The sequence below is a fragment of the Colossoma macropomum genome, unplaced genomic scaffold, assembly GCF_904425465.1.
Source record: "Colossoma macropomum unplaced genomic scaffold, Colossoma_macropomum, whole genome shotgun sequence".
NCBI lineage: Eukaryota > Metazoa > Chordata > Actinopteri > Characiformes > Serrasalmidae > Colossoma > Colossoma macropomum.
In genome coordinates this window covers 278,189-303,504 of record NW_023494990.1, presented here as the reverse complement: position 1 = coordinate 303,504, position 25,316 = coordinate 278,189, and the positions used below count along the sequence as shown (strand labels likewise).

The 25,316-nt window shown below is 36.8% G+C and overlaps 1 pseudogene; it reads left to right on the top strand.

Annotated features, from left to right (window-relative positions):
• Nucleotides 1-279: 279 nt before the first annotated feature.
• LOC118800646 overlaps nt 280-25,316 on the top strand; it is a 47,498-nt pseudogene continuing 22,461 nt past the window's right edge.

Here is a 25,316-nt window from a genome sequence, read left to right as displayed (position 1 = left end):
AACATAAGGACATTGCCGATGCTCTGCAAAGTAAGAGTTGACAATATATGACATTTCCCAAGCGTATATGTAATATTTGCAAATATGTGAATGAAAGTGGGTTTTATTACATAATTGTTATTATTCAAGTAAGGTTACAGATAGATTTATTTTACATATTCTCTATTTTATCACAAAGACAAGACAAAGATGTTTACCCTCTAATCTCTGTTGTCTTTCTTAACTGTTTAATTAGATGAACTGATTGGAATTCTCAAATCTAAACTGAGCAGAAAGTGTCATCGTGTACATGAAGGAATTGCAAAGCAGGGAGAGTCCACTGTTCTAAATAAGATCTACACAGAGCTGTACATCACTGAAAGTGGAGCTGGACAGGTCAACAAAGAACATGAAGTGAGACTCATCGAAAGAAACAATGTGACAAGACACACAAATCAAATGGAGCAAGAGGTACAAATCGAATGCAAGAACATGTTTGAACCTTTAACTGAAGAAGACAAACCCATCAGAACTGTGATGACACAGGGGGTTGCAGGTATTGGAAAATCAATCTGTGTGCAGAAGTTTATTTTGGACTGGGCTGAAGGTAAAGAATATCAGGACATCCAGTTTATATTTCCACTTCCCTTCCGAGAACTGAACTTGAAGAAGGGAAGTCAGAGTTTGATGGACATCATCTATTTTTTCTTCCCAGAAACACAAGGACTGAGATTATCGAATGAGCACAAAGTCATGTTCATCTTTGATGGTCTGGATGAATGTCAGCTTCCTTTGAAATTCCAGACAAATGAGACGCTGAATAACATCTCAGAAGAAGCCCCACTGGACTCTGTGATGACGAACCTCATCAAGGGAAATCTGCTTCCCTCTGCTCTGATCTGGATAACCACTAGACCAGCAGCTGCTGCTAAGGTCTCTGCAGAGTATGTTCACCGAATGACAGAGTTACGTGGCTTTAATGACTTACAGAAGGAGCAGTACTTCAGAAAGAGAATCAGTGATCAGGGTCTGGCCGACAAAATAATTGGTCATATTAAGCAATCAAGAAGCCTGTTTATCATGTGTCACATCCCTGTATTCTGTTGGATTTCTGCCAATGTACTTCAGAAAATTTTGCAAGAAATAAAGAATAAAGAAACACCAAAGACACTAACAGAAATGTACACATCCTTTCTGATCTTTCAGACCATACAGGGGAACCTGAAGTACACTGGAAAGAATGATCCAGATGTACCATGGGACAAAGAAGGCATTATGTCAATGGGAAAGTTGGCTTTTCATCACTTGGAAGAAAGCAATCTGATCTTCTATAGAGAGGATCTAGATGCATGTGGAATTGACCCCAGTAAGATGTCAGTGTACTCAGGACTGTGCACTCAGGAGACAGTCAGATTTCTTGGTACAGTTTTCAGCTTTGTACATCTGAGTATTCAAGAGTTCCTTGCAGCTGTATTTGCATATGTCTGTCTCAGAAATAACAGCAAGAATGTTTTTGACCAGAAGTCCGAATCACAGGAGAGCAAAAAAACAGAAGTCATTGATTTTCTCAAGACTGCAGTAGACAAGGCTTTGAAGAGCGAACATGGACACCTGGACCTTTTCCTTCGCTTCCTTCTGGGTCTCTCACTGGAGTCTAATGAGAAGCTCATTCGAGGTCTGCTGACCCAGAAAGGAAGCAGATCCGACTGCCAGAAGGACATAGTTGAATACATCAAGTTAAAGTTCAAGGAAAATCTATCTCCAGAGAGATCAATCAATCTCTTCTACTGTCTGAATGAGTTAAATGATGATTCTCTAGTGAAGGAGGTCCAGAGTTACATGAGCTCAGGACGTCTCTCTGAAGCTGAACTCTCACCTGCGCTGTGGTCAGCTCTGATCTTTGTGCTGCTGACATCAGAAGAGAAGCTGGAAGTGTTTGACTTAAAGATATTCATCAGATCAGATGAGTGTCTTATCAGACTGCTGCCGGTGGTCAAGGAAGCCACATCAGCTCTGTAAGTAAAACTTGTTTCTCCACACAACTAGGTAACACATTTTAAAACAACAGATCTAACTGAACAGTAAAAAGCACTTTAAAAACTAATGATTTACTGTAGTCATCATGCAACATTAAGATTTGGTTATCAGGATTGATATTAGTCTCAAGATTGATACATGCAAAGTCTGTAGGAGTGGTGTGCGTGTATGACCAGAACATCATAAAGATAAGAAAATATAATTTTGTGTTGTGTGTGAGTGGCAGTCTAGTGATGCTTGCCTTTGGCATTTTGCAATATTAGTCTAGATCCTAGTATCCGTACCTACTGCAGCTCCTTTCTCACAACTTCCAATGTCAGCTAAGGTTTTAGACAAATAGCAGCACAGATGGTAGTCGGCTGTGTCTGCACCTTACATAAAAGAGGATAGCATACTGTATTGGTCACAGTGCGACCAGTGCCTATCAAGTCATTAAAATAGCCAATTCCATTTGATACCAAAACAAAATAACAACAGAAGTATAATAAACCGTAAACAAATATATGTAATTAATGGCAAAGAATCACTGAATTAAATTAGGTTTGGGTAAATTAACTAAACTCCAAAATAAGAAGTCTTTAAATAGGATGAACTTGAAGTGCCTAAAAATGTTTCACTGAATAACAGTAATTTTACATAGTAACATTTTATTGTTGCATAGCCAGTACAAGAATGGATCAATTCTGAATAAATATATTTAAAACAAATTTAAGACTATTAACTTATATTGTCAGAATATTAACTTATTTTTCATGTTGAAAAAAATTGTTCAGTCTGAGTTTTAAGAGGTAACTGAAGTAAGAAGCATTTGCTTCTTGCATATTCTTCTCAACATGCTATCTACTATTATTTTGGCAATATATTCATTCTGATTAATGCATTTATAATAAAGGCTACAGTCTGATCAAGACATTTTAAAAATTTGTATATGTTCTGTGATATGATTTTCTGATTCATAACACTTGTAGGGATTTTAGGATAAATAAATAAAGGATTTTAAGATTACTAACACTCCCCTGAAACATATTTTACTTTTAGGCTGAGTGAGTGTACTCTGACGGAGAGAAGCTGTTCAGCTCTGCTTAAAGTTCTCAGCTTAGAATCTTCCAAGCTGACTCTGCTGGATCTGAGCAGGAATCCTATACAGGACACAGGAGTACAGCAGCTCTCTGAAGGACTGAAGAGTGCAAACTGTAAACTGGAGCATTTGAGGTAAGTTCATCTCCCGCATTACCATTAGTATGTACAACCCCATTTCCAAAAAAGTTGGGAAGCTGTGCAAAATGTAAATAAAAACAGAATGCAATGATGTGCAGCTCCTTTAAACCCAATATTTAATAACAAATAGTAAAAAGACAACATATCAAATGTTGAAACTGGGAAATTTGTTTTAAAAAAAATATATGCCCCTTTTTGAAACACATTTCAAAACAGCTGAAACAGTGGCATGTTTACTGTGGGTCCTAGTAGCAACCCATTTAGAGAACATGCCCACCTGGAAAACCAACTAGCTAAGTCAGGAAATTAGTTAAGAATTTTAGAAAACAGTCACAATTTATTTTCTTCCTTTATTTTCCCTTTCTTGGCAGTTGAGATTAAATGTAACAAATCTCACTATATCATGTACTTCATGTTTCTTTGATGACATGCAATGCTTCAGTACTATTTCGTGATGCTCCTGTCTTTTAGTGAGCTCTGATCATATGTGCAATCCTAACCAAACTAAATTATTATTATTATTATTATTATTATTATTATTATTAAAATATTGCCCTAATTTTGTTTCATTTGACCAAAATACAAAAGAGTTCTCATTTGTTTAATGTGAAACATTCTGTGTAAATTTTAGAATTGCAACTCTGTGCTTCTTTTATAGCAGAGGAGTTTTATGTGGGAAGAAATGGAGATGATTATAGAGGAGTCCATAGCTTTTTGTTCTCTTGTAACTGTTCTGCTGCTTTCATGTCATCCTGGAGGTCTTTTCGGGCAGTTTTGTTGGTTTCTCTTTTACCTTTCTCATCATTAATCTGAGAAAAATCTTGTTATGTGCACCTGTCTGGGGGATGATTAGTTGTGGTTCCATGAACTTTACCTTTGCATATTATCGAACCATCTTTACTGACAGGACTGATTATGCTCTTTTCCCAGGCTCTGTAGCTTTTTTTCCAGTGTTGTTTGATAATGTTGTCCCTAAGAACTTTATGAAGCTCTATCACTATGATTGCTAAATGTTGTGGTAAGTCTTCCTAACCAAAGCAAATTTCTTTTATAATGACGTTTTTATTTTTGCAGCATTAGTGTGTAGAACTTTCATTGCCCAATCATTTTAATTTGCTACAAATATTTTGTGCTTCTAAACACATACTATTTTGTTCATATCTCAAGAAAGATCATGCGTGTGAATCTGAAGTATATTTATGCACCGGAAGTATATTAAAATTCCAAAATTGTTTTACTTTCAAATGTATTCAGAATACAACAAAATTCTTAGATAACAGCAGCATGCTCCTACATATTAAGATGTAAATGTAAGTACTAGTACACAGGGGGTAATGGGGAAGGGAGGTATTGCACATACAATAAGGGTATTGCACATACTAGACTAGTATGCCACAGGGGCATAGCCATGGGTAGGCCTGGGTGGGCTTAATCAGATTGATCACAGGTCTACCCCGATCAAATAAATAAAGAATATTTATGAAGCTGGGATTTTAATGATAAAGAAATTTAATTTATTTTCTGTAAGTGCTGCTATTGTGTTATAGCCAATAAAATCATTATGCTCTTTGCAAAACTTCTGTCAAAGGCTGACATGGAGTTTGTGAAAATGTCAATGCAAACATCTAACATTACTTCTGTGCAGAGTCATGAGTAAGACAGAAATGGACCATAAACTTTTTTATGCCTGCCATGGCAGTATGCTTTAGCTGAATTTACCCCATTTAACTTGTACAAGTATCTAGGATCATTAGGTTTTATGTTTCTAGGATCATTAGGTTTAGGTTTCATGTTTCAAGCCTTACATCACCAAGCGCAATGCAAAGCGTCAAATGAAGTGGTGTAAAGCACCGCCACTGGACTCTAGAGCAGTGGAGACATGTTCTCTGGAGTGATGAATAATGCTTCTGCGTCTGGCAATCCGATGAACGAGTCTGGGTTTGGCGGTTGCCAGGAGAACGGTACTTGTCTGACTGCATTGTGCCAAGTGTAAAGTTTGGTGGAGGGGGGATTATGGTGTGGGGTTGTTTTTCAGGAGTTGGGCTCGGACCCTTAGTTCCAGTGAAAGAAACTCTTAATGCTTCAGCAGACCAAGAGATTTTGGACAATTTCATGCTCCCAACTTTTTGGGAACAGTTCGGGGATGGTCCCTTCCTGTTCCAACATGACTGCGCACCAGTGACCAGTGGAGACTGTGAGCCAGGCCTTCTTGTCCAACATCAGTGTCTGACCTCACAAATGCGACTCTGGAAAAATGGTCAAAAATTCCCATAAACACACTCCTAACCCTTGTGGAAAGCCTTCCCAGAAGAGCTGAAGCTGGTATAGCTGCAAAGGGTGGGCCAACATCATATTAAACCCTATGGATTAAGAATCTCACTCAATTTCATGTGTGTGTGAAGGCAGAATACTTTTGGCAATATAGTGTATATACATTCCAAGCAAAAGTCTTTACTTCATTCTTTCTTTTGCACACATGCACATACACACTATTTCCGGCACACTTAATGAGTGGTTATGTAGTGTTGTATGAATCCCTTTTGATTATTTATAAACATTTACATATAGTGGTACCAAAAGGTAGACATACCTTGTAACTACACTCACTCTCCATTCTATTATGTCCATCTTCCTAACAGTTCCTCTATGTAGGTGAACAATACTGTAGCCCACCTGTTGGTGCACAGTTTGTCAGCCCCCCCATCATTCATCATTGGTTAGTTTTTGACCACAGGAACATTGTCTAGACATTAATGGGATGTTGGTCCATTTTCAACACAGCAAAGATATTGAAATGGTAGTATGTGTTGTGTGGAGTTACACCACAGCAACATTGCTGTGGTATAACTCCTCATATTATCGCGACACACACTACCATGTCAGTGTCACTGCTGTGCTGAGAATGGTCCATCACTCAAAGTATATCTGAACGACAGTGGTCCTGTGGTCCTGTGGAAATGTACAAATAAGAAAGAAAGAAAGAAAGAAAGAAACAAATTAGGACTTAAGTAAACTCCCAGTTGTTTTAATACAAAGTGGCTTCCAATTGAAAGGTTTCTCATTCACCTATACAACACACACTCTCTGTGCAGGAAATAAAATGTTGATGGTGACTTTAGATTTTGGCACATTTTATCATTTCATGAAGGTGATCAAATTGAGAACATGATTCTTCCATGAAAACATACCCAGCCATTACCATGTCTTGGGATGTCTTAAGACATGTCCAAAGACACATTATGAAGACGTCTTAGGAAATCTTGAGGCATGTCTTAAGAAATGAAGACATGTCTTTAAGACATGTCTATAGACACGGATCTTAAGATGTCTTGGCAATAATAACATCCCAAGATGTCTCAAGATGTAGGATGCATAATACGTATTTTTAAATTTTACCGACATTTTTTTTAAATAAATCTTTTACTTTTAAATATTTTTAAGGGAATTTTAAAATGTAACATTATTTATAGCAAAATTCTAGTGATTACATTTTTTTCATTATTTAATTTTTTTGTTTTATGTAGGATGCATAATGGTATCACTTATTTTAATATATATATTGTATATTATTTTATAAACATACAAACATTACATACATCAGTACATACTACATTTATACATTAACAACAAAAGTAATAATAATAATAATAATAATAATAATAATAATAGGCACATGGTTCCCAGTCTGTAACTTTCTCTACAATAAGCCATTTTATATGAAACCACTAAAAGACATTGTTTACATCGCCATGACAGAATCAAATGTACAAAAATGTGGAATTCGCCTTTAAATGTTTCTGTTGCATTAGAAAAGCTTATGGAATCAGTGAAAAAAAATTTTCTTCAGACCATGCCTTCAACATGGTGGTAGTATAAAGGAAGACTCTTTTGCAACTATTTTGTAATACAGCGCTGCTGCAAAATTTAAAAATCTAATTCAGTTCTTTTAAATACCTTTTTATAGTAATTAACCCTTAATGTTTTAAAAAATGTGGTAAAAATGTGTTAAAAATACATTTTTTTTACATTGACTATTTTACAGTTGCTTCATTTTTAATGAAGGTATAATTTTATCAACTTTTAAAATAATAATAATAAAAAGGACAATAATGAGTATGCATAAATTACAGTAATGTAATTTAAAGGGGTATGGAAAATCACTATTTTACAGTTTTGTATTTCCTTGTTAATCTGTTAAAAATTCAGAATACTTCTACATTCAAATAATTTATTAATATAATATATATAATGTAATATATTATAGTAGACCCCAAATCTACTATAATATATAATATATATTTACATGCTTCAGGGTTGCAGAAACACATTATTTTTCTCATACTGTAAATGTCTACTCACCCTCTGTCTGAAATGCTCTGTTAGAGCTCTTGTTTCTTTAAGCCCCTCCTTCCTGATGAGCCCAGTACGCTCAGATTAGTTAGCTCGCTCACTTGGTTCTGACTGATCAAGCGCCAGAGCAGTTCCGCCAATACACGGCCTCCGGGAGATGCGCTGCGTTGTGTGAGGGCATGCCAAGCTCACTGGTAGGTGGCCAATAAGGATTGTGTTATGGGATTACATCATCTTGTAACAAAGGAAAAGGGCTGGGGAACTCCAGCCCTCAGGCAGCTGAGAAAAGTGGTTTCTCTGGGAGAGAGTTTCTCCCTCTGGCATATACTTTCAGCTTTGTATCTTACATGCACAAAAAGCTACATAACATACTACATGAAAGGGAAAGCATTATATATTCCCTTTATAAGTAGAATATAATGTACAGTATACATAATTTTACTCATCTAAAATCAACTCTGGCATTTAGTACACAAAGAAATGTGACAAGGCTTTAAATAATACCTATGCATGAACTCCAGCGTGGCACTCAGCTCACACGCATAGCTAATGTTCAGACAATGATGTTCAGTCTAATGAAAGAAGCATCAGGATGAGGTCACTTGGGTAAGAGCACAGTTGAGTGTTGAGAATGATATGGACTGCCACCATACTGGATGAGGCCCAAAGAGAGGATGTTCCTTTGGAAGGATTGAAAACAACCAAGATGATTAGATAATGCACAATTCTATTCTTTTCATCCTCTAACATGCCTAAATCAACACATGACAGAAATGATCATTTGCAGTTGAGGCAGCTGTGAGCTTAGTACTGATATCTGTATCTGTTAAAAGCTGTGTTAAAGGAGAATTACACAATTTTTAGGCACAATTTCATCATTAAGATGCAAAAAAGTAGTTTGATCCAAAATGTTCCATTGTGGAAAAAGTTAGAGTCAGAGTTGTTCATAGTGGCAGTGACAAGAACCAGACATTTGAAGAGTAAAATGCCTCTAATCTCTCTCACAGAGAATTATTACATGAAATGATTATTAATAAGAGCTGAACTCTATTACAGCATGTTTACCACATGCTTTATGCTGTAAATTGTAGGGCTCTGAGACTTGCAGTGTTACACATTAAAGCACTGTGAAGAAGTAAATTCATAAATATTGATACAGTGTTGGTGATATTGCCATATTGATATTTTGGACACAGCTGTAGTGGCAAATAACATATTAATAAATTGAATGAACAAAGCGCAGACATTTGAGTACTCTAACCCAGCTTTACCTAAACATTCTGCTCTTCTGTATTACCATAAATACTTCATGAAATATATTTGTTTGAAATACCCACCAAATCTAAACATCTGTCTGACATTCATATAGTTTTATTTAAAATTTAAAACTTTAGTCTCACCAGTTGCTCAACTTCAGATGATTTCTAATGAGAAACATCTAAAACAAAACAGACACATGAGGTAAATGCAGCAAAACAATAATAACAGCAAAGCATAACAATGAACTTCAACACAAAACAAACTGGTCATTATATATTCCTAATAAATGTAGCCGAGTAAAACATAGATTATTAATATAAAGCACAAATAATATATTTTTAAAAAATACTCTGGAAAAAGTACAAATCCACCAAGACGTTACTAGAGTAAATGTAACTGAGCAAATAAAAATCATTACCACCCTCTCTGAACTACATAAACTGATGGACTTTGTTCACTTTCATTGTAGTATTGTTCAGTGTGCTAACCTTGTCATGCTGTGATCAATCTTAGATTTCATTCTGAGGCAGCCTTTCATTTATTCCAGCTACCTAGATGCTTCAACTGATTGATTCTGCTGCGCACAAGCACAGTATCTCACCTGTCCATCCCCCAAACCTTATGAGCGTCCATGGCTGCACTGCTGGGATGAGACAGCTGTAGGTTACAGAGCTGAAGCTGGGCAGTCCCTAACGCTATGTTTACAGTGCTCTGCTGGGTGAGACAGCTGTACAGAGCTGAAGCTGGGCGGTCACTGTGTTTACAGTGCGCTGCTGGGATGAGACAGCTGTACAGAGCTGAAGCTGGGCGGTCACTGTGTTTACAGCACGCTGCTGGGATGAGACAGCTGTACAGAGCTGAAGATGGGCGTTATAATTACAGTGCGCTGCTGGATGAGACGGCTGTACAGAGCTGAAGCTGGGCGGTATGTTTACAGTGCGCTGCTGGGTGAGACAGCTGTACAGAGCTGAAGCTGGGCGGTATGGTTACAGTGCGCTGCTGGGATGAGACAGCTGTACAGAGCTGAAGCTGGGCGGTATGTTTACAGTGCGCTGCTGGGTGAGACAGCTGTACAGAGCTGAAGCTGGGCGGTATGTTTACAGTGCTCTGCTGGGTGAGGCAGCTGTACAGAGCTGAAGCTGGGCGGTATGTTTACATTGCGCTGCTGGGTGAGACAGCTGTACAGAGCTGAAGCTGGGCGGTCGCTATGGTTACAGTGTGCTGCTGGGAGCGGGTGCTAAGCGACATCTGACGCAGCCGCGAGGCATAAACAGAAACGGCACTTAGCCGCTAGCTGGCTAACTACATATGCTAACTTAACGCTGGTGTCTTCACTAGGCAGATCCACTTGGAAATACAGAAATGTTTACTCCAGCTGACTGTTAGTGAGGCTGCTTATCTCATTTTGTCACTACTCACCTTTTAAAAGCAGATTCTGACCGTTGCAGTCTTAACTCCAGTCGCCACTCCACTCGGTCCGGTCAGTTAACTTTGTCAGCTACGCAGCTGAAAATCCTCGTTTTTGGGAGCTGAAAGCGTCACCTGGCAGGTGGCGCTGTCTCAGTAAGGAGTGTAAGAGAGTCTTATCGAGGTTTAACACTCGCTAAACAAACTCGATAAAACTGACTGCGTTAGCGACCTGAGAGACCCGCTCACTGTAAGCGGCTGTAACGGTCGCGTTTGGTTTTAAACGGAGGAACGGCGGAGAGCGCTCGCGCTTTAAAACCGAACGTCCAAGAGGCGGAGTCACGCGCTCTGATTGGTCTGAAACTCCCACCAGTCTTTTGTTTGTCCTCCCATAGAGCTTTTTCTGGTTCGCACCTCTCTGTACTGAATGAACTGTGAGGTTTTGTTTCTGTTTTTGTTCATCTGTTTGTTTGTTTGTTTTAATCTAGACACAGAATAGAAAACTGCAAACTCTTTAAATACATGAGACAGCTGTACAGGATTATCATACAAAGCATCACTGGAGGCCATGTCTTAATATATTAAAGTCAAAGTATGAAGTTGGACATTTAAACAAAAATCTGTTTATTATGTAATTTTACACGGTGACACAATATAGGTTTTTATACTACTACTCAAATACATTTGTTTATTATTGTTTGTGTTTTCCAAATACCTGGAGATAATAATTTTGAAAGTTATACACAGTATATAAAAAGTTTGTTCTCTTTCTGTTGGGCCAAATTAAAAGTCCTAATAGTCAAACTGTGGGCAGCCCTGATCTACTTAAGAAAATAAACAGAAGTGTAGATGTTGAAGAGAGTGAACCAAGTGCTTTTTTTGCATTAAGTTTTGGTGGTATGATCTCTAAAGTACCCAGGTTAGCTGTTAAGTACATTTACTTCCTATTAGTTCAAAGTTGTTTTATCTTGGTTCCTAGCTTATTGTCTCTGGTTACAATTGTACATTTGAAAATAGATCAATGTTGTGTTAATCATAGCATGTTTTCTGCAAATGACCAAAAGGCTATGACTGACTGTGATTGTAACATTTACCAATGGAGATAAATTAAAGGTTATCCTACCATGAACTTCAATGATAAGGAAACGAGTTTAAACATTTTAAGGTAAAGTAAATGGTTTAAGAATTGATTTTTTCTTTTGCTGTTTTGCTGCTGTAAACACATTTCTGCAATAATCAAAAAACAAAACAAAAAAAATCACAAAAGTACAGCAAGTAAAACCTTAGTGAATGTTCTTTTAGTAATATCACACAAAAACCATAAGATTACAGCAGGCTGTTTCTTGAGGACATACTTATATTCTCTCTTATATAGTTATATTCTCATTATATTTTACATTAGGCAGTGCTGTGGTAATCCTGGTAATCCTCAGTTGTAATTTTCAGTTTGGCAGTACCACAGGAATACCACACTCATGCCACAGGACCTTTTGTAATGGACCACTCTTTGGTCTCAACTGAACTGTCTTAAGACACAACATCTCTGTGTCTTAAGACAAAGTCATGCCCCATCTTTAAGACACACAAAATAATTACTTCTTTGTCTTAAGACGTTAACTTTCATGTCTCAAGACAAAGACAGTGTCTTCACTCATACATCTTAAGACATTCTTGAGATGTCTTGGCATAAGAAAATGTCTCAAGATGTCTTATAAATACTGTCAAGACATCTTAAGATACAGTGACAGCTGGGTATGATGCTGATCAGTTTCATTATTGGGTATTTAAAGTACTGTGTGTGTTGTAAGTCTCTTAAGGGACCACAGTGGCTAGTTTTTCTATGGAATACCTATGGTTATTGGTAATTTGTTTTCAGGCTGAAGAATAACAGTATCACAGAGGAAGGCTGTGCTGCTCTATCATCAGCTCTTTGTGCAAATCCTTCTCACCTGATAGAACTGGATCTGAGTGAGAATAAACTAGGAAACTCTGGAGTGAAGAACTTCTGTGATGTATTGAGGACCTGCTCTAAACTACAGAAACTGAAGTGAGTAGATTTTAAAATTACAGTTTTTAGTAAGTGCAGGATTAGAACAGGCTAAAACCTAATTTAATCAAGAATAAACTAGGAACCTCTGAAATGAAGCAGCTTCGTGCTGTTTTGAAAATTGTTAAACAGGGACTACAGAAAACAATGTGAAATGATTTAAAATAACCAGCACAACATTAGAATAAGCTGAAAAGTAATCTTGGTTTTTATTATTAGACTTCCAGTTGATTTTTTAATGGTATATGTAGCCGTACCCATGAACATGCTTGAATAAACATACAATTGTTCTAGCAGAATTTTCCGTATGCAGGCATTCATCTGAGGAATGTTTCAATGTTTCAATACTTTGAAATATTTGATCATTCTGGAGGTGAAAAGAGCAATTATCTGGAATATCTTACAAAATATCAACAAAACTTTGTTACTCCACCTCCACCGCATAAAAATCTGTAGAATTCACTGAAGAAAAACAAAAGATAACCAAATGACAGACAATGCAAAAACAGAAATAACTGTTAACATGCTAACACTATGACTAATACAAACACAGTGAACAACGAGGACACAAAGAAATCAAAGTAAATATAAAGTCTCACACAAACAAGGAACAGCTTGGACAAATCATTAATGGAAGGGGTTAAAAGCAGAAACCAGGTGGTGAGCATGACACAAGGACAGAGGATGAAGGAGAAAGAAAAAACAAAACAAAAAGCATACGACAGGCAAAGCTAGACTGAGTTTAATAAGAGGGCAGAGCTACAAGCAAACATGGACAGGGGAGGAGCCAAGTGCAGAAATGGCAACATAAACAAACACACAAAAATAAAGGAAAGCAGGAGAGCAAAGAAAACAGATATGGAACAGGCAGAACAAGAACAGACAAGAGGGCCAGACAGCATTACAGTTTTTCAATATAATTACCATATATTTCAAACTGACCTGAGTAATACCTAGAACTGTAAATGAAAATGATACAAGAATAATTTAATTATGACCTTTACTTGTTAAAGTCAATTTGATGAAAAAAAAAATCCACATTTTTAAAGACAATGTTCATTTTACTGCTTGCAAAATTCTCAGAAAAAATATGGAAACTTAACTACTGATGCCAAATGCAGTATATGCAATAATAACTTGTTGACAGATTCTTCAGAAAAACAAACATTTTTACAGGCAATATCAATATATGGGATTTCAATAGTTTTAGAAGTTTAGTTACTGGCATGTGGTGAGAGGCTCTATTTGGGATTGTGTCACACTTCCGGGTCTCCCCTCTGCCTCTGTTGACTCCACTCACTACCCCTCCCATAATTCTCTGGACACTCATGTCACAGACTCAACCAGTCATAGACACCTACCCAGATCCACATCACCAGATTATTGAACTGTTTGCACCTGATGTTCATTTCCTATCTGCGATATAAACCTATCTGTCTGTTACACTCATTGCAAAGTATTGCCAACCTTGTCTGTTGCATACTGATTGTTTTTGTCTTGACTGATCCCCTGAATCCCCTTTTGTACTGTTTTGTACTCTTTTACAAAATGTTACAGATTGTTTTTCACAAAACCCAAATCTATTTTTTATTGTTCAGTCAGATTTTGTGTATTCTATTAGGAGGCATTTAAACACATAATTTCTTTTTGTCTTTGCTAATGCCAAAGAACAAATTTCTTCTGTCTAGTCTTTCATTCTGCAGTATTAAGGAGGAAGGGTATGCTGATCTGGCTTCTGCTCTGACATCAAATCCCTCATCATACCTGATAGAGCTGGATCTCAGAGGAAACGATCCTGGAGATGAAGGAGTGAAGATGCTCAATGATTTACTAGAGGATCCACACTGTAAACTGAAGACACTGAGGTAGATATTGTGGGAAATATGGGTGTTTTATGATTATTTATTTGTAATTCTGACTAACTTGTGAATGAGGCCTGCATTAAACTGTATACTGGAAATTAGTGAATTCACTTCAAAAGACAAAATAGAACCTTTTGTAAAACTTTAAATATCTTTCTTATTCTTGTTTTTACATGCTATACTGAGATAACCAAGGTGGCAAGCTAGATATAAAACTACCAAAAGCTTTAAACTTAAATGTGAAACAATCATGCCGGTCTTTTTGCTATAAAATAACGCAAGTTAAGTAAGTTAAGGTCAGTGCCTGTTGTGTCAGTCAGTAAAAGATTCACACCATGGTGCTGACTTTATGCTGTTCTCTCAAGGCTGATGTTAGTTGCTTATTCAAATTTCCATTCCACCTTAAACAATGCAGCGATTACATACTTGTGACTGTACATGTTGTGAATGATACTCAGTTACAATCAACAAACCAGGGCTGTACCACTTGTGAAGTGGGGGCTGCTGTTTTAACCTTGATGACTACAGATATTGTTTTTTTTTTTTCATTTCTACAGGCTGTTGAACAGTTCTACTGCAGAGGAAGTCTGTGATTCTCTGACTGACATTCTAGGAAAAAACCCCTTACTGCTGAGAGAGCTGGATCTGAGTGGGAAAATACAAGGAGATTCAGAACTGAAGAGGTTCTCTGATCTACTGGAGGATTCACACTGCAGATTTCAGAAACTGAAGTGTGTGATTTACTGCATTTGGATTTTACGTTATAATTTAAATTCTAAGTAAACTTAATATCATCTGTTGGTATTTTGTCACCTGTGGGTTGGATCATAAAATTATTACCTTTTGCCCTATTGTAATGATATTTTAATGTACATTTTTTGTTCTATTTTTGTTTTCACAAGATACTTGCATAGGATAAAATAACATTTGAAAGACTGAAGACTTTCTAAATAATTTTCACTCGAGTAATAGCTTTGAGTGTGGTTTCTTAAACTTTTCTCCACCATTCCTCTCTGTCTGCAGGCTGAATAAGAGCAGTATTACAGAGGAAGGCTGTGCTGCTCTATCATCAGCTCTTTGTTCAAATCCTTTACACCTGATAGAGCTGGATCTGAGTGAGAATAAACTAGGAAACTCTGGAGTAAAGGAGATCTGTTCTCTACTGAACAATCCGTGCTGTAAACTGCAGAAACTGGAGTGAGTTCTAGTTAAAGTTCTATTTGAGCTTAATATGCAAACACATTTGAATGTAAACTAAAGCGTGCATTTAGAACATATAGGTTTCTTAAAGCACAACAAACATCAATCATGGTTTTATTACAGCCAAGATATGTTCTCTCTTTCCGGTCTTTCATTCTGCACTATAACAGAGGAAGGATATGCTGCTCTGGCTTCAGCACTGAAATCAAACCCCACATCACACCTAACAGAGCTGCATCTCAAAGGGAACGATCCTGGGGATAAAGGAGTGAAGATGCTCACAGATCTAATAGAGGATCCAAAATGTAAACTGAAGACACTGAGGTAGATATTGTAGGAAATGTTGGCATCATGAACTTCAAAACCTCAAACTCTCATTTACCCTATGTTTAATACAAAAATATGTAATGTATTTACTGGATCTTTTTAACTCTGACGTGTATTTTAATAATTCTCTTAAATTTGCCTTGCACTTACCTTCATTGCTAGACATAAATTAGTAAAAGAGAATGGTTCTTGAAGAAGGTTCCTGCACATTGATTTTGTGAGTCTGTTTTCCTCTCTCTGCAGACTGCTGAACAGTTCTGCTGCAGAGGAAATCTGTGATTTTCTGACTAAAGCTCTAGGAACAAACCCCTTACTGCTGAGAGGTCTTCATCTAAGTGGGAAAATACAAGGAGATTCACATATGAAGCAGATCTCTCGTCTACTGGAGGATTCACACTGCAAAACTAAGAAACTTATGTGTGTGGTTTCATGCAAAATTTTAAGTATTTTTTATGTTTATAAATATAAACATATAAAGTCAATTAACTATTATACATTGATATTTTGCCTGTTGCTAATAGAATAGCATTACTATCTTTTATACTACTGTAATGTTTGTATAGAATATTTTTTCATAATCCATGTACACATAACATATCATCATAGATTTTATTTTAGAAGTTTGTTCTTGAGAACATCTCCTTTTTGTCTGTAGGCTGAATGACAGCAAGATTACAGAGGAAGGCTGTGCTGCTCTATCATCAGCTCTTTGTTCAAACCCTTCACACCTGATAGAGCTGGATCTGAGTGAGAATAAACTAGAAAACTCTGGAGTGAAGAAGATCTGTTCTCTACTGAACAACCAGTGCTGTAAGCTGCAGAGACTGAGGTGAGATATAGTTGTTCCATGTAAGAACAACTGAGAATTAAGCACATTTGTAATGAAGAGACAACACATGCGATGCAGACAAAATCATGCATTTAGGCACAGACATACAAGCCTTTAAAATAATGAATAATAAAGGAAATAATTATTCATATTATTTATGTATAATTAACAATAAGAAAATAATACTACTGCTACTAACAAAATTAATAAAGATTGAATATAACTTCTAAGTTAAAAATGCTGTGTTTTTAAATCTGTGTACCACAACTGCCTAATTGTAATAGGTAACAAGTGTTATAGTTCAGAATTTTTGTATTTTACAGAAAGTGTTTGGATAAGGTCAGGACGAGTCTGGATTTGGCAAATGCCAGGAGGATGGAAGGCCTTTTTCCATTCCATGACTGTGCCCCAGTGCACAATGCAAGGTCCATATAGGCATGGTTGGGTATGTTTGGTGTGGAAGATCTTGACTGGCCCTCACAGAGCCCTGACCTTAACCACATCCAACACCTTTGGAATGAACTAGAACAGAGAATGTTAGCCAGGCCCTCTTGTCCAACATCAGTGTCTGACCTCACAAATGCTCTTCTGGATGAATGGGCAAAAATTTACAAAGATATAATCTTGTAGAAAGCCTCCAGAAGAGAGGAAGTTGCCATAGCTGCAAAATAGGGAGTAACTATATTATTGCCTATGGATTTAAAATGGGATGTAGATGTAATGTGTGAGTGTCCCAGTACTTTTGTCCATATAGTGTACATACATACTAACATGCACACAAGCATGCATGACCACACAACACACACACACACACACACACACACACTATATACACTATATTTCCAAAAGTATTCACTCACCCATCCAAATCATTGAATTAACGTGTTCCAATCACTTCCATGGCCACAGGTGTATAAAACCAAGCACCTAGGCATGCAGACTGCTTCTACAAACATTTGTGAAAGAATGGGTTGCTCTCAGGAGCTCAGTGAATTCCAGAGTGGTACAGTGATAGGATGCCACATGTGCAACAAGTTCAGTCATGAAATTTCCTTGCTACTAAATATTCCACAGTCAACTGTCAGTGGTATTATAACAAAGTGGGAGCTATTGGGAATGACAGCAACTCAGCCACAAAGTGGTAGGCCATGTAAAATCACAGAGCAGGGTCAGTGGATGCTGAGGTGCATAGTGCGCAGAGGTCACCAACTTTCTGCAGACTCAATTGCTACAGACCTCCAAACTTCATGTGGCCTTCAGATTAGCTCAAGAACAGCGTAGAGAGCTTCATGGAATGAGTTTCTAAGGCCGAGCAGCTGCATCCAAGCCTTACATCAGCAAGCGCAATGCAAAATGTTGAATGCAGTGGTGTAAAGCACTGCCACTGAACTCTAGAGCAGTGGAGACGTGTTCTCTGGAGTGACAAATCACGTTCTCTATCTGGCAATTTGATGGATGACTCTGGGTTTGGTGGTTGCCAGGAGAATGGTAATTGTCTGACTGCATTGTTCCAAGCGTAAAGTTTGGTGGAGGGGGGATTATGGTGTGATGTTGTTTTTCAGGAGTTGGGCTTGGCCCCTTAGTTCCAGTGAAAGGAACTCTTAATGCTTCAGCAGACCAAGAGATTTTGGACAATTTCATGCTCCCATCTTTGTGGGAACAGTTTGGGGATGGTCCTTTCCTGTTCCAACATGACTGCGCACCAGTGCACAAAGCAAGGTCCATGACGACATGGATGAGCGAGTTTGGTGTGGAAGATCTTGACTGGCCTGCACAGAGTCCTGACCTCAACCCGATAGAACACATTTAGAATGAATTAGAGCAGAGACTGCGAGCCAGGGCTTCTCGTCCAACATCAGTGTCTGACCTCACAAATGCGCTTCTGGAAGAATGGTCAAAAATTCCCATAAACACACTCCTAACCCTTGTGGAAAGCCTTCCCAGGAGTGTTGAAGCTGTTATAGCTGCAAAGGGTGGGCAGACATCATATTAAACCCTATGGATTAAGAATCTCACTCAATTTCATGTGTGTGTGAAGGCAAACGAGTGAATACTTTTGGCAATATAGTGTATATACATTCCAAGCAAAATGTCTTTACTTCATTCTTTCTTTTGCACACATGCACATACACACTATTTCCCCACACACTTAATGAGTGGTTATGTAGTGTTGTATGAATCCCTTTTGATTATTTATAAACATTTATATATAGTGGTACCAGAAGGTAGAACTACCTTGTATCTACACTCACTCTCCATTCTATTATGTTCATCTTCCTAATAGTTTTTCTATGAAGGTGAACAAGACTGTAGCCCACAACATTGCTGTGGTATAACTTCTCATACTATCGCGACACACACTACCATGTCAGTGTCACTGCTGTGCTGAGAGTGGTCCATCACTCAAAGTATATCTGAACAAGTGGTCCTGTGGTCAGAAATGTACAAATAAGAAAGAAAGAAAGAAAGAAAGAAAGAAAGAAAAAAATTAGGACTTAAATAAACTCTCAGTTGTTTTAATACAGAGTGGCTTCCCATTGAAATGTTTCTCATTCTCCTATACAACACACACTCTCTGTGCAATACTTAAAATGTTAGTGATTTTAGATATTGGCACATTTTTTCACTTCATGAAGGTGATCAAATTGAGAACATGATTCTTCCATGAAAATATGTACAATTTACCAAAAAAGTAACCCTACTTCACTAAAGACTAAAAAATACAATAAAAACACTGGACACTGTAGCCAATCCGTTTCATGAATTTCAATTTTGTTTTCAGATTTGTGGTCAGTGGAGCTCTAAGAACTGCTGAAGTACAGGAAATGTAAAACTTCCAGTACAGACATGAATGGGTTAATTAAACTTTTAAAAATTTTTCAAAATCATCAATTTTTTTTTTTTAGCTAATGCTTTCCTAACTAATACTTATGCAGTCAGGGGTCTCCATAAGCATGAACAAGATCATTACAGGAGGTAGACCGTGTGGATGGTACAAGATTAAAATGTTTTGCTGAAATTGTCCAATATGAAGACATTTACGTCTGAACCTCAAGTCAAAGTCACAGCCTCTACCACACTGAGCAAACACTTGCCATGTTCTTTTAGTAAATAAATTTATGTTCTATTTCCAGACTTTCATTCTGCAGTATAACTGAGGAAGGATATGCTGCTCTGGCTTCAGCTCTGAAATCAAACCCCTCATCACACCCGATAGAGCTGGATCTCAGTGGAAACGATCCTGGAGATACAGGAGTGAAGTTTATCACTGATCTACTAGAGGATCCAGACTGTAAACTAGGGGCTATTAGGTAAACCATTTCTACACCGTAAATATAATGCTTATTATTAAAAACAAATCAAGGAATGTTATAACCATGTAATTATTTTGCATTTGACAAGTACGTTTTCGTCATAAATTTGTCATTAACAAAATTATTTTTTACATGCATTATTATTTTTATTGTTATTATCAAACAATTTTTACCAAATATATGTGTCTTTTTATAATATGCTGTGAATAACTTTAATGTAATGATTTACTTTTCATTGTTTACGTTAAACAATGTGTATTATATGGTGGTCTATAATATTAAAAGCCACTTTTCCACTGTGTGGTACCTATTCAATTGGACTCTACTCACCTTTTTTGGTTTTCCACTAGGCAAATCTGGTATCTTGTACCAGGTACTATTTTGGGTACCACCTGAAAAAGGTGATGTAAAAACGCTACAGACTACTAACTGGTCAGAAAGAATTGCTAAACACATATGCTAATGTGAGCTACCAGGTTAGCATACCCTTTTAAATCGCCTTTTTTTAAGCAACCAGAATTGTGTCATTGTACATATCAACATATGCTTTATTCTACTCAAGCTTTCTGCTGCCTTTAATACAGTACACCAGCCTATACTAGACATTGTTTCATGTAAAAAAAAACAAAAACAAACAATTACATTAAAGTTCTGCACAGTATATTCAAAAAAGAGTCTCAGATTATTAAGTACTCTTAGTAGGGCAATTTCTGTCCAGTTTCTGTCCAGACATTTCAAAAATGTCATGTCATTATTTAGAAGAAAAACCTTTCCTTTAATATTACCTTTTAAGTAAGTTCGTTTAAGAAGTTACATTACAATTATTAAAGAACAATGAAGGGTCCAAATTATCCTGCTTCAACAATGGTCTAAAAACAGCAATCTAGAGTCCATCTTTAAAGGTAACAGTTTCTAGAGAGAAATTGATTTTGAGAATGGTTTAAGTGCGCCTGCAGTGGATTTTAACCAAAATACCACTAGATGCTGCTTAGTTTCATTATTTTTTTTAGTTTCATTACTAAGGTATTTAAAGTACTGTGTGTTGTAAGTCTCTTGAGGGACCACAATGGCTAGTTTTTCTATGGAAAACCTATGGTTTGAGATTTTTTTCCAGATTGATTGGATATCAGTAAGTCTAGAGCCTGTGTTTAAGGCAGGGATACTTGCAGGAGTGTAGTTTGAAATTTTTCGTTGTCATTGCTGACTTGATACAACAGGATAATATGGTCTTTTTCCATTCCCTTTGAAAAGTTTGGAATCAGTATTTTTTAGTAATCTAAACCAGTTTGATGCAGATAGATGCATAAAATGCATTACTATATGCTCTTATATGCTAGGCCTGAACATTTTCACAGGTTTTTATGATTAGCAGGGTAAAAGAAGAAAACCAATGTTACTTGTGTCCGTGATGATGAGCAGAGATGTAGACTGGAAAATTTGTAGAACGTTGAGAATGAAACTCTAATAAATATCCAAAATCCTTTGTGTGTCAAAAGCAGTGGTAAAATCTTAAGACAGAAACAAAATTCAAAGTATATAATTTCACATAATTACATTAAACTAATGGTCATTCCATAATCTCATTTTTCAATATAAAATAATATTTACTTTATATGACAAGTGATTCCAACCTTTTGAAAGATACATTAGGAAGTATTCGATTTTTTTGCCATTAGATTGTCGCACCCTGTGCTTCTCCTGTGTCAGAAACGGCACCCACTGCCACTGACATTCACCACACCTTGCATTGTACCCACTTGCAGTCACAGAGAGGAATGAGGAATTTCAGATTGAATATGAAAGCGCAGTACTGAAGTCCATCTTGACTCATCTTTTTCTGTCGCTCTGCAGGTTTTTGGAAAGTGCTACTGCGGAGGAAGCCTGTAATTCTCTGACTGAAGTTCTAGGAATAAACCCCCTACTGCTGAGAGAGCTGGATCTGAGTGGGAAAATACAAGGAGATTCAGAAATAAAGAAGATCTCTGATCTACTGGAGGATTTACACTGCAGAACTCAGAAACTTAAGTATGTAGGGTGATTTTGTTCCCAGTATTGTTATTTTTAAGTAAATCAATTTACAAACATAATTTAAAAAATGCAAAAAATAATTGAAAATAATGTTATTGAGAATGTATATTTATATTGATCCTTTTTATTCACACTGTATAAGATGAACAAGATAAATAATACTACATTTTTAGAGGATAATGGACCAAAAAAGTTGCATCTGTTGTGCTCATATGTCACTGAAATTTCTCAATAAAATATAATTTCTGTTTGCAGGCTGAGGAATAACAGTATCACAGAGGAAGGCTGTGCTGCTCTATCATCAGCTCTTTGTTTAAATCCTTCACACCTGATAGAGCTGGATCTGAGTGAGAATGAACTTGGAAACTCTGGAGTGAAGAAGGTCTGTGATGTATTGAGGACCTGCTCTAAACTACAGAAACTGAAGTGAGTAGATTTAAAATGAAAGTTTTTAATAAGTGCAGGATCAGAACAGGCTAAAACCTAATTTATTCAAGAATACACTAGGAAGCTCTGAAATGAAGCAGCTTTGTGCTGTGTTGAAAATTGTTGAAAAGGGACTACAGAAAACAATGTGAAATGATTTAAAATAACCAGCACAACATTAGAATCAGCTGAAAACCAATCTTGGTTTTTATTATTAGACTTCCAATTGATTTTTATAATGGTATTTGTAGTCTTACCCACGGACATACTTGAATTAAGATACAATTGTTCTAGCAGAACTTTCTGTAGGCAGGCATCTGTCTGAGGAATGTTTCAGTGTTTCAATACTTTGAAATATTTGATGATTATGGAGATGTAAAGAGCAATTATCTGGAATATCTTTGAAAATATCAACAAAACTTTGTTACTCCACCTTTCTACTCCAAATAATTACCCAATATGAGGTATTGAAGTATGTCCTTTTTCACCATAATTACTAGAACCTGTTAAGAATTTCCCTGTTATTTAATTAGACTTTCTGAGTAATTACCATGTAATTTCTCTTGTTGCCCAAAAAATACAAAGCATTTTGGAGTTTTTGCCATGCACTTACCCAGTTAGTACCTAGAACCTTTCAGTGTAATTTAGACAGTCTTTGAACTTACTATCATGTTAATGTACATGTAGGTGTTTTTACTGAAATACATTTTGTAGAAGAATTAGTGTGATGAATAACAATGTCCATCAAGGCATAAAAGGCCTAAAAATCTGTAGAATTCACTGAAGAAAAACAAAAGATAACCAAATGACCAACAATGCAAAAACAGAAATAACTGTTAACATGCTAACATTATGACTAATACAAACACTGTGAACAGTGAGGACACAAAGAAATTAAAGTAAATATAAAGTCTCACAGAAACAAGGAACAGCTGGAACAAATCATTAATTGGAGAGGTTGAAAACAGAAACCAGGTGGTGTGCACGACACAAGGACAGAGGATGAAGGAGAAAGAAAAAACAAAACAAAAAAGCATATGACAGGCAAAGCTAGACTGAGTTTAATAAGAGGGCACAGCTACAAGCAAACATGGACAGGGGAGGAGCCAAGTGCAGAGATGGCCACATAAACACACAAGAACAAAAAAAGCAGAAGAGCAAAGAGAACAGATATGGAACAGGCAGAACAAGAACAGACAAGAGGGGAAGACAGCATTACAGTTTTTCAACATAATTACCTTATACTTTTGAGTTTGTACCTCAAACTGACCTGAGTAATACCTAAAAGTGTAAATAAAAATGATACAAGAAAAATTTAATTATGACCTTTACTTAAAGACGATGTTCATTTTATTGCTTGCAAAATCCTCAGAAAGTGTATGGCAGCTTAACTACTGATGCCAAATGCAATATATGCAATGATAACTTGCTGACAGGCATTATTGAACTGTTTGCACCTTATGTTCATTTCCTATCTGCCATATAAACTTGTCTGTTCATTACACACATGGCAAAGTATTGCCAACCTTGTCTGTTGATCCCCTGATCCCCTGAATCCCCTTTTGTACTCGTTTACAAAATGTTACAGATTGTTTTACACACAACCCAAACATATTTTTTATTGTTCAGTCAGATTTTGTGTATTGTATTAGGAGGCGTTTAAACGCATAATTTCTTTTTGTCTTTACTAATACCAAAGAACAAATGTCTTCTGTCTAGTCTTTCATTCTGCTGTATAACTGAGGAAGGATATGCTGCTCTGGCTTCTGCTCTGAAATCAAACACCTCATCACACCTGATAGAGCTGGATCTCAGAGGAAATGATCCTGGAGATGAAGGAGTGAAGATGCTCAGTGATTTACTAGAGGATCCAAACTGTAAACTGAAGACACTGAGGTAGATATTGTGGGAAATATCGGGGTTGTAACATTATTTATTCGTAATTTTGACTAACTGCCTATTCACTGCAACTTGTGAAGCCGGCCTGCCTTAAACTATACTACTGGAAATTAGTGGATTAACTTCAAAAGACAAAAAATAGAACCTTTGCTAAAAACTTTGCATATTCATTTTCATTTCTTACTTTTATTTTTTACATGCTACACTGAGATAACCAAGGTGGCTAGATGGTTGTAAAACTAACAAAAGCTTTTATCTTAAATGTGACACAATCATGACCATCATTATAAAATAATGCAAGCTAAGTAAGTTAAGGTCAGTGCCTGTTGTGTCAGTCAGTAACAGATTCACACCATGGTGCTGTCTTTTATATGCTGTTCTCTCAAGGTTGATGTTAGTTGCTTATTCAAATTTCCATTCCACTTTAAACAATGCAGCGGCTACATACTTGTGACTGTACATGTTGTGAATGATACAATCAACAAACCGGGGCTGTACCACTTGTGAAGTGGGTGCCGCTGTTTTATCCCTGATAACTACAGATGTACACTTGGATGTAGCATTTACAGTTCATCTGAGCTTAAACATTATGTCATGGTAACCGGCCCAAATTGTCAAGTCTCCTGATTATCCAGTCTAGCACTGTTTGTCACCGTATACTTGGTAGTAAAGTGAGTGTCGCCCCCTATGCTTCTCTTGTGTCAGAATGCACCCACTGCCACTGACATTCACCACACCTTGCATTGTACCCACATGCAGTCACAGACAGGAATGAGGAATTTCAGATTGAATATGAAAGTGCAGTACTGAAGTCCATCTTGATTCATCTTTTTCTGTCTCTCTGCAGGTTTTTGAAAAGTGCTGCTGCAGAAGAAGCCTGTGATTTTCTGACTGACATTCTAGGAATAAACCCCTTACTGCTAAGGGAGCTGGATCTGAGTGGGAAAATACAAGAACATTCAGAACTGAAGAGGTTCTCTGATCTACTGGAGGATTCACACTGCAGATTTCAGAAACTGAAGTGTGTAATTTACTGCATTTGGATTTTACATTATAATTTAAATTCTAAGTAAACTTAATATCATCTGTTGTTATTTTGTCACTTATGGGTTGTTTCATAAAAACCTTTTGCA